The sequence below is a fragment of the Triticum dicoccoides genome, chromosome 5A (genome assembly GCF_002162155.2).
Source record: "Triticum dicoccoides isolate Atlit2015 ecotype Zavitan chromosome 5A, WEW_v2.0, whole genome shotgun sequence".
NCBI lineage: Eukaryota > Viridiplantae > Streptophyta > Magnoliopsida > Poales > Poaceae > Triticum > Triticum dicoccoides.
Window position 1 is genome coordinate 10948206 of NC_041388.1, and position 11358 is coordinate 10959563.

Here is an 11358-nt window from a genome sequence, read left to right on the forward strand (position 1 = left end):
TTTAATGTTTCACCTATATATGAACATATGTTAGATATTAATGTCAAATGTTAGATGAATTAGATATAAATTATATGTTAGATATATATTTAATTTAGTTATATGAGATTTCATTATCTAATTAACATTTTATTATATAGAACTAGCTACCTTATATTTAGTAAGAAAATTAATAGAACTAGTTTAGTTGAATTAATTAGTTGAACTAGTTAGTTGAATTAGTTGAATTAATTAGTTGAACTAGTTAGTTGAATTAGTTCAATTAATTAGGTATATTTTTCGTAAGTGCTTAGTTGAATTAGTTCAATTAATTAGTTGAACTAGTTGAATTAACAGAATTAGTTGAATTAATAGAACTAGTAAGTGTTTAATGTTTCACCTATGAACATAGGAATGTCGTCTGACGACGAACACGATTTCATTATGTGCGAATACTGCGAAGACCAGCGCGGCCTGTGCGGCAGAAATTTTCTAGTTGATGATAGACGCTTCAGCATCAAGCTGGATGAGAACTTCGAAGTGGATACAGTAAGTCACAACGACAAGTCTTTTTTCGTAATTAAGCATGACTTATGCTTCATTTGCTTCAACTTTTAATTTTAATTTTTCACTATTCTACTAGCGTATCCCCTGCCATGCAAGAATTTTTTTCTTGAATAAGATAGGTTTCAGTCCTAACGAAACTATGGAGGTAAAAAGAGTTTACTTGAAGACCGAGCATGGTTATACCTTCAACGTCAAATTATACAATGCAGACACATACACATATTTTGAATGCAAAACTTAGCAAGTACTATGCAAGGCTTATGCATTTGAGCCTGATATGGTTATCACCTTTGATATTCGTCCGGAAGATGATATTGAAGGTAATAGAAACATCTGGGTCGATGTGCAGACGCCTCCAGTTCTACCATTATGTGAGTTTCTCAACCATATTTATGTCTTCGATATGAGATTATTTGAACCAGTTGAATAATTAATATATCTCAATTTATATTGACATCTTATTTCCAATCAAGCAAACATGTCCGGCGCTTGGTAGACAGGACCGTCCACTGTCCCGGGGCTGAACTAAACTGCGAGGAGACAAGTCATTATGTTTCATGGCTTGAGGATCTTGATGCTATCAAGACAAATTTCTTTCCTACACTTAGAAATGTTAGTACTCAAAACGTGCGAACAATAGTGTTCGTGATATGCCCTAGAGGCAATAATAAAAGTATTATTATTATATTTCCTTGTTCATGATAATTGTCTTTTATTCATGCTATAACTATATTATCCGGAAATCGTAATACACGTGTGAATACATTGACCACAATATGTCCCTAGTGAGCCTCTAGTTGACTAGCTCGTTGTGATCAACAGATAGTCATGGTTTCCTGGCTATGGACATTGGATGTCGTTGATAACGGGATCACATCATTAGGAGAATGATGTGATGGACAAGACCCAATCCTAAGACTAGCACAAAAGATCGTGTAGTTCATTTGCTAGAGCTTTGCCAATGTCAAGTATCTCTTCCTTCGACCATGAGAGCGTGTAACTCCTGGATACCGTAGGAGTGCTTTGGCTGTATCAAACATCACAACGTAACTGGGTGACTATAAAGATGCACTACAGGTATCTCCGAAAGTATCTATTGTTTTATGCGGATCGAGACTGGGATTTGTCACTCCGTGTAAACGGAGAGGTATCTCTGGGCCCACTCGGTAGGACATCATCATATGCGCAATGTGACCAAGGAGTTGATCACGGGATGATGTGTTACGGAACGAGTAAAGTGACTTGCCGGTAACGAGATTGAACAAGGTATTGGATACCGACGATCGAATCTCGGGCAAGTAACATACCGATAGACAAAGGGAATTGAATACGGGATTGATTAAGTCCTTGACATCGTGGTTCATCCGATGAGATCATCATGGAACATGTGGGAGCCATCATGGTTATCCAGATCCCGCTGTTGGTTATTGACCGGAGAACGTCTCGGTCATGTCTACATGTCTCCCGAACCCGTAGGGTCTACACACTTAAGGTTCGATGACGCTAGGGTTATAAAGGAAGTTTGTATGTGGTTACCGAATGTTGTTCGGAGTCCCGGATGAGATCCCGGACGTCACGAGGAGTTCTGGAATGGTCCGGAGGTAAAGATTTATATATGGGAAGTCCTATTTTGGCCACCGGAAAATGTTCGGGATTTTTCGGTATTGTACCGGGAAGGTTCTAGAAGGTTCCGGAGTGGGGCCCACCTGCATGGGGGGACCCACATGGACGTGGGTAGTGGGGGCAAGGCCCCACACCCCTGGTCAAGGCGCACCAAGATCCCCCCTTAGAAGGAATAAGATCATATCCCGAAGGGATAAGATCAAGATCCCTAAAGAGGGGGGATAACAATCGGTGGGGAAGGAAATAATGAGATTTCTTTCCTCTCACCTTGGCCAACGCCCCAATGGACTTGGACGGCAAGAAACCAGCCCCTCCACCCCTATATATAGTGGGGAGGCGCATGGGAGCTATACACGAAGTTCTGGCACAGCCCTACCTCTCTTCCTACTCCTCCTCTCCCATGGTGCTTGGCGAAGCCCTGCTGGATTGCCACGCTCCTCCACCACCACCACGCCGTTGTGCTGCTGTTGGATGGAGTCTTCCTCAACCTCTCCCTCTCTCCTTGCTGGATCAAGGCGTGGGAGACGTCACCGGGCTGTACGTGTGTTGAACGCGGAGGTGCCGTCCGTTCGGCACTAGGATCATCGGCGATTTGAATCACGACGAGTACGACTCCATCAACCCCGTTCACTTGAACGCTTCCGCTTAGCGATCTACAAGGGTATGTAGATGCACTCTCTTTCTACTCGTTGCTGGTATCTCCATAGATAGATCTTGGTGACACGTAGGAAAATTTTGAATTTCTGCTACGTTCCCCAACAGTGGCATCATGAGCTAGGTCTATTGCGTAGATTCTTTGCACGAGTAGAACACAAAGTAGTTGTGGGCGTTGATGTTGTTCAATATGCTTACCGTTACTAGTCCAATCTTGTTTCGACGGTATTGTGGGATGAAGCGGCCCGGACCGACCTTACACGTACTCTTACGTGAGACAGGTTCCACCGATTGACATGCACTTGGTGCATAAGGTGGCTAGCGGGTGCCAGTCTCTCCCACTTTAGTCGGAACGGATTCGATGAAAAGGGTCCTTATGAAGGGTAAATAGCAATTGGCATATCACGTTGTGGTCTTGGGTAGGTAAGAAACGTTCTTGCTAGAAACCCATAGCAGCCACGTAAAACATGCAACAACAATTAGAGGACGTCTAACTTGTTTTTGCAGGGTATGCTATGTGATGTGATATGGCCAAGAATAATGTGATGAATGATATGTGATGTATGAGATTGATCATGTTCTTGTAATAGGATTCACGACTTGCATGTCGATGAGTATGACAACCGGCAGGAGCCATAGGAGTTGTCTTTATTTATTATATGACCTGCGTGTCATTGAAGAACGCCATGTAAACTACTTTACTTTATTGCTAAACGCGTTAGTCATAGAAGTAGAAGTAGTCGTTGGCGTGACAACTTCATGAAGACACGATGATGGAGATCATGATGATGGAGATCATGATGATGGAGATCATGGTGTCGTGCCGGTGACGATGATGATCATGGAGCCCCGAAGATGAAGATCAAAAGGAGCAAAATGATATTGGCCATATCATGTCACTATTTGATTGCATGTGATGTTTATCATGTTTATGCATCTTGTTTTCTTAGGACGACGGTAGTAAATAAGATGATCCCTTACAACAATTTCAAGAAGTGTTCTCCCCTAACTGTGCACCGTTGCTACAGTTCGTCGCTTCTAAGCACCACGTGATGATCGGGTGTGATGGATTCTTACGTTCACATACAACGGGTGTAAGACAGTTTACACAGCGAAAACACTTAGGGTTAACTTGACGAGCCTAGCATGTGCAGACATGGCCTCGGAACACGGAGACCGAAAGGTCGAGCATGAGTCGTATGGTGGATACGATCAACATGAAGATGTTCACCGATGATGACTAGTCCGTCTCACGTGATGATCGGACACGGCCTAGTTGACTCGGATCATGTGATCACTTAGATGACCAGAGGGATGTCTATCTAAGTGGGAGTTCATAAGATGAACTTAATTATCCTGAACATAGTCAAAAGACCTTTTGCAAATTATGTCGTAGCTCGCGCTTTAGTTCTACTGTTTTAGATATGTTCCTAGAGAAAATATAGTTGAAAGTTGATAGTAGCGACTATGCGATCAGTAGAAAGCTTATGTCCTTAATGCACCGCTCAGTGTGCTGAACCCCAACGTCGTTTGTCGATGTTGCGAACATCGGACATACACGTTTTGATAACTACGTGATAGTTCAATTAAATGGTTTAAGTAGAGGCACCAAAGACGTTTTCGAAACGTCGCGGAACATATGAGATGTTTCGAGGGCTGAAATTGGGATTTCAGGCTCGTGCCCACGTCAAGAGGTATAAGACCTCCGACGATTTTCTTAGCCTGCAAACTAAGGGAGAAAAGCTCAATCATTGAGCTTGTGCTCAGATTGTCTGAGCACAACAATCACTTGAATCGAGTGGGAGTTGATCCTCCAGATGAGATAGTGATGTTTCCCCAAAGTCATTGCCACCAAGCTGCTAGAGCTTTGTGATTAACTATAACATATCAGGGATAGATATGATGATCCTTGAAATATTCATGATGTTTGACACCGCGAAAGTAGAAATCAAGAAGGAGCATCAATTGTTGATGGTTGGTGAAACCACTAGTTTCAAGAAGGGCAAGGGAACAAAGGGATACTTCATGAAACGGCAATTCAGCTGCTGCTCTAGTGAAGAAACCCAAGGTTGAACCCAAACCCGAGACTAAGTGCTTCTGTAATAAGGGGAACAACCACTGGAGCAGCATTACCCTAGATACTTGGTAGATGAGAAGGCTGGCAAGGTCGATAGAAGTATATTGGATATACATTATGTTAATGTGTACTTTACTAGTACTCCTAGTAGCACCAGGGTATTGGATACCGGTTCGGTTGCTAAGTGTTAGTAACTCGAAATAAAAGCTACGGAATAAACGGAGACTAGCTAAAGGTGAGCTGACGATATATGTTGGAAGTGTTTCCAAGGTTGATATGATCAAGCATCGCACGCTCCCTCTACCACCGAGATTGGTGTTTGCGTTGAGCATAGACATGATTGGATTATGTCTATCGCAATACGGTTATTCATCTAAGGAGAATAATGGTTACTCTATTTTTTAATAATACCTTCAATGGTCTTGCACCTAAAGGAATGGTTTATTGAATCTCGGTCGTAGTGATACACATTTTCATGCCAAAAGATATAAGATAGTAATGATAGTACCACTTACTTGTGGCACTGCCATGTAAGTCATAATGGTATAAAACGCATGAAGAAGCTCCATGTTGATGGATCTTTGGACTCACTCGTTTTTGAAAAGTTTGAGACATGCGAACCATGTCTATTGGTGTATATGCATGAAGAAACTCCATGCAAATGGATCGTTCGGACTCACTTGATTTTGAATCACTTGAGATATGCAAATCATACCACATGGGCAAGATGACTGAAAAGCCTCATTTTCAGTAAGATGGAACAAGATAGCAACTTGTTGGAAGTAACACATTTTGATGTGTGCAGTCGAATGAGTGTTGAGGCATGCAGTGAATATCATTATGTTCTTACTTCACAGATGATTCGAGTAAATGTTGATTATATTTACTTGATGAAACACAAGTCTGAATTATTGAATGGTTCAAGTAATTTCAGAGTGAAGTAGAAGATCATTGTGACAAGAGGATAAAATGTCTATGATATGATCATAGAGATGAATATCTGAGTTACGAGTTTTGGCACACAATTAAGACATTGTGGAAATTGTTTCGCAATTAATACCGCCTGGAACACCATAATGTGATGGTGTGTCCGAACATCATAGTTGCACCCTATTGGATATGGTGCGTACCATGATGTCTCTTATCGAATTACCACTATCGTTCATGGGTTAGGCATTAGAGACAACCACATTCACTTTAAATAGGGCACCACGTAATTCCGATGAGATGACACCGTATGAATTATGGTTTAGAGAAACCTAAGTTGTCGTTTCTTAAAAGTTTGGGGCTGCGACGCTTATATGAAAAAGTTTCAGGTTGATAAGCTCGAACCCAAAGCGGATAAAATGCATCTTCATAGGAAACCCAAAACAGTTGGGTATACCTCCTAATTCAGATCCGAAAGCGATATGGATTGTTTCTAGAATCGGGTCCTTTCTCGAGGAAAAGTTTCTCTCGAAAGAATTGAGTGGGAGGATGGTGGAGACTTGATGAGGTTATTGAACCGTCTCTTCAACTAGTGTGTGGCAGGGCACAGGAAGTTCTTCCTGTGGCACCTACACCAATTGAAGTGGAAGCTTGTGATGTTGATCATGAAACTTCGGATCAAGTCACTACCAAACCTCGTGGGATGACAAGGATACGTACTACATCAGAGTGGTACGTAATCCTGTCTTGGAAATCATGTTGCTAGACAACAATGAACCTACGAGCTATGGAGAAGCGATGGTGGGCCCGGATTCCGATAAATGGCTTGAGGCCATAAAATCCGAGAGAGGATCCATGTATGAAAACAAAGTGTAGACTTTGGCAGAACGGCTCGATGGTCGTAAGGCTAATGAGTACAGATGGATTTCAAAAGGAAGACGGACAATGATGGTAAATGTCACCATTAAGAAAGCTCGACTTGTCGTTAAGATGTTTTCCGACAAGTTCAAGGAGTTGACTACGATGAGATTTTCTCACTCGTAGCGATGCTAAGAGTCTGTTGGAATTATATTAGCGATTACTGCATTATTTATGAAATCTTGCAGATAGGATGTCAAAACATTGTTTCCTCGACGATTTTAATGAGGAAAGGTTGTATGTGATACAACCGGAAGGTTTTGTCAATCCCAAAAGATGCTAATAAGTATGCAAAGCTCCAGCAATCCTTCTTAGGACTGGAGTGAGCATCTCGGAGTTGGAATGTATGCTTTGATGATGATCAAAAATTTTGGGTTTGTACAAAGTTTATGAGAAACTTGTATTTCCAAAGAAGTGAGTGGGAGCACTATAGAATTTCTGATGAGTATATGTTGTTGACATATTGTTGATCAGAAATGACGTAGAATTTCTGGAAAGCATATAGGGTTATTTTGAAAGTGTTTTTCAATGGAAAGCCTGGATTAAGCTACTTGAACATTGAGAATCAAGATCTATAAGGATAGATCAAAATGCTTAATAATACTTTCAAATGAGCACATACCTTGACATGATCTTGAAGGTGTTCAAGATGGACCAGTCAAAGAAGGAGTTCCTGCCTGAGTTGTAAGGTACGAAGTTAAGACTTAAAGCTCGACCACGGCAGAATAGAGAGAAAGGACGAAGGTCGTCCCCTATGCTTAAGACGTAGGCTCTTCAGTATGCTATGCTGTGTACCGCACCTGAAGTGTGCCTTGCCATGAGTCAGTCAAGGGGTACAAGAGTGATCCAAGAATGGCTCACAGGACAGCGGTCAAAGTTATCCTTAGTTACTAGTGGACTAAGGAATTTTCTCGATTATGGAGGTGGTAAAAGAGTTCGTCGTAAAGGTTACGACGATGCAAGCTTGACACCTATCCGGACAGCTCTGAGTAGAGAGACCGGATACATATAATGGAGCAATAATTTAGAATAGCTCCAAGTAGAACCGTTGTTTGGAATAGCTCCAAATAGAGCGTGGTAGCTGCATCTAGGAGATGACATAGAGATTTGTAAAGCACACACGGATCTGAAAGGTTCAGACCCATTGACTAAAACCTCTCTCACAAGCAACATGATCAAACATAAAACTCATTGAGTGTTAATCACATAGTGATGTGAACTAGATTACTGACTCTAGTAAACTCTTGGGTATTAGTCACATGGCGATGTGACCTGTGAGTGTTAATCACATGGCGATGTGAACTAGATTATTGACTCTAGTGCAAGTGGGAGACTGTTGGAAATATGCCCTAGAGGCAATAATAAAAGTATTATTATTATATTTCCTTGTTCATGATAATTGTCTTTTATTCATGCTATAACTGTATTATCCGGAAATCGTAATACACGTGTGAATACATAGACCACAATATGTCCCTAGTGAGTCTCTAGTTGACTAGCTCGTTGTGATCAACAGATAGTCATGGTTTCCTGGCTATGGACATTGGATGTTGTTGATAACGGGATCACATCATTAGGAGAATGATGTGATGGACAAGACCCAATCCTAAGACTAGCACAAAAGATCGTGTAGTTCATTTGCTAGAGCTTTGCCAATGTCAAGTATCTCTTCCTTCGACCATGAGAGCGTGTAACTCCTGGATACCGTAGGAGTGCTTTGGGTGTATCAAACGTCACAACGTAACTGGGTGACTATAAAGGTGCACTACAGGTATCTCCGAAAGTATCTATTGTTTTATGCGGATCGAGACTGGGATTTGTCACTCCGTGTAAACGGAGAGGTATCTCTGGGCCCACTTGGTAGGACATCATCATATGCGCAATGTGACCAAGGAGTTGATCACGGGATGATGTGTTACGGAACGAGTAAAGTGACTTGCCGGTAACGAGATTGAACAAGGTATTGGATACCGACGATCGAATCTCGGGCAAGTAACATACCGATAGACAAAGGGAATTGAATACGGGATTGATTAAGTCCTTGACATCGTGGTTCATCCGATGAGATCATCGTGGAACATGTGGGAGCCATCATGGGTATCCAAATCCCGCTGTTGGTTATTGACCGGAGAACGTCTCGGTCATGTCTACATGTCTCCCGAACCCGTAGGGTCTACACACTTAAGGTTCGATGACGGTAGGGTTATAAAGGAAGTTTGTATGTGGTTACCGAATGTTGTTCGGAGTCCCGGATGAGATCCCGGACGTCCCAAGGAGTTCCGGAATGGTCCGGAGGTAAAGATTTATATATGGGAAGTCCTATTTTGGCCACCGGAAAATGTTCGGGATTTTTCGGTATTGTACCGGGAAGGTTCTAGAAGGTTCCGGAGTGGGGCCCACCTGCATGGGGGGACCCACATGGACGTGGGTAGTGGGGGCAAGGCCCCACACCCCTGGTCAAGGCGCACCAAGATCCCCCCTTAGAAGGAATAAGATCATATCCCGAAGGGATAAGATCAAGATCCCTAAAAAGGGGGGATAACAATCGGTGGGGAAGGAAATAATGAGATTTCTTTCCTCCCACCTTGGCCAACGCCCCAATGGACTTGGAGGGCAAGAAACCAGCCCCTCCACCCCTATATATAGTGGGGAGGCGCATGGGAGCTATACACGAAGTTCTGGCATAGCCCTACCTCTCTTCCTACTCCTCCTCTCCCATGGTGCTTGGCGAAGCCCTGCTGGATTGCCACGCTCCTCCACCACCACCACGCCGTTGTGCTGCTGTTGGATGGAGTCTTCCTCAACCTCTCCCTCTCTCCTTGCTGGATCAAGGCGTGGGAGACGTCACCGGGCTGTACGTGTGTTGAACGCGGAGGTGCCGTCCGTTCGGCACTAGGATCATCGGTGATTTGAATCACGACGAGTACGACTCCATCAACCCCGTTCACTTGAACGCTTCCGCTTAGCGATCTACAAGGGTATGTAGATGCACTCTCTTTCTACTCGTTGCTGGTCTCTCCATAGATAGATCTTGGTGACACGTAGGAAAATTTTGAATTTCTGCTACGTTCCCCAACACTTCAACAGGGACTCCCGATGAATGTTGTGCCTGATTGGATCGAGACTAAAGGTACCATGAATATTGTTAGCTTACGGCCAAGATATTCTACAATGCACTTTAGTGCATTCAGGATTTCTAATAGCGAGGAATGCTTAATGGTAAAAGACTGGAGCAAAATTGTGAACGATCACAGAGAAGTACTAGGGGGCAGAAATCAGAAGCGCAAGCCACGATTAGGAGACAGATTCATCTGCATGCTCCAATATGATGAATCAGCAAAGCTATACATGTTCTATGCTATTTTACCTGAGAGAGAGCAGCAGGAGAGATTAATTAGCTAGTTCATGCTCTTAGTACTTGTCCTCTCATGTCCATGTTCTTCGTCCTGGACTTAATCTCAAAGAGTGATTTGCTTTTGTGGTGTTATGAACGCTTATAATATCATTACCATGTTGAACTCGATGATATCTTTGCTATGAAAACCGTTGGTGATGATATATATGATGCAAGAGTTTTTATATTAATATGATGATGATGATGAGTTATTATATCATTTATGAAAAAACTACATATTAGTTTCAACTGGGTGGATTCTAGCTAAGTGATCAAGTATATGCCATATCCATATTACCTCGATCAGTTAATTAGGTGATCAAGTATATATAATATGGATATGACATATACTTGATGACTTAGCTAGGAATCACGCATCCAGTCAAACTAATCTGCGATACATTCACCTAATGATTTAACAACTCATTATAATGTAAAACAATCACTAAATTAAATTGAAAACAAAAAATTAAAGTAAAAATAAAAAATAAAACCAAAACACACCCAAACATTTAGTACCGGTTGGTGTTACCAACCGGTACTAATGTCCTACGCGCGCACGAAGCTGCCTCGTGCCACGTGGTTGCCCTTTAGCACCAGTTTGTGCTGAACCGGTACTAAGGGGAGCCTTTAGTGCCCACAATTTAGTGCCGGTTACCGAACCGGCACTAAAGGGTCTTACGAACCGGTGCTATTGCTCGTTTCTGCACTAGTGCTGGCCCAATGATACTCTGCGACCCACCATCCGAAATCAACCCACTTCGGCCCAGGAGCGATTTCAAACGCTCTTGGCGAGCCGCCCGGATCTGGGACGCCGTGATCGCCGGCGTCGCCGCCGCGGTCACCTCCGGCGTCGATCTAGGCCCTGCCCGGCGTGGTTTCTTTCTTCGCGTCACTGTAATCCACGAGTCGAGCCGAATCAAATCGAAAAGTGTTAGGTTCGGTAAACTTACCTTAGGTAGGGGGCCCTTCCATGGCCGGATCGCCGTCGCCGCCGTTCTCCGATGAATAACACGGCGTAGCATCTCCTTCTTATCTCCCGCGTGAAGCCCAACCCTAGCCGGATCATCGGGGGGCAAGATTTTGTCGACCGTCGCCGCCACCTCATCTTCATCGTATCCGGCATTGAAAAACTCGCACAGATGATCGGAAGGCATCAGCGAAGGCGGTGTTGCATCCTCCTCCTCGTCCCCATCATCCTGGTCGGCGTCGGCGAGAG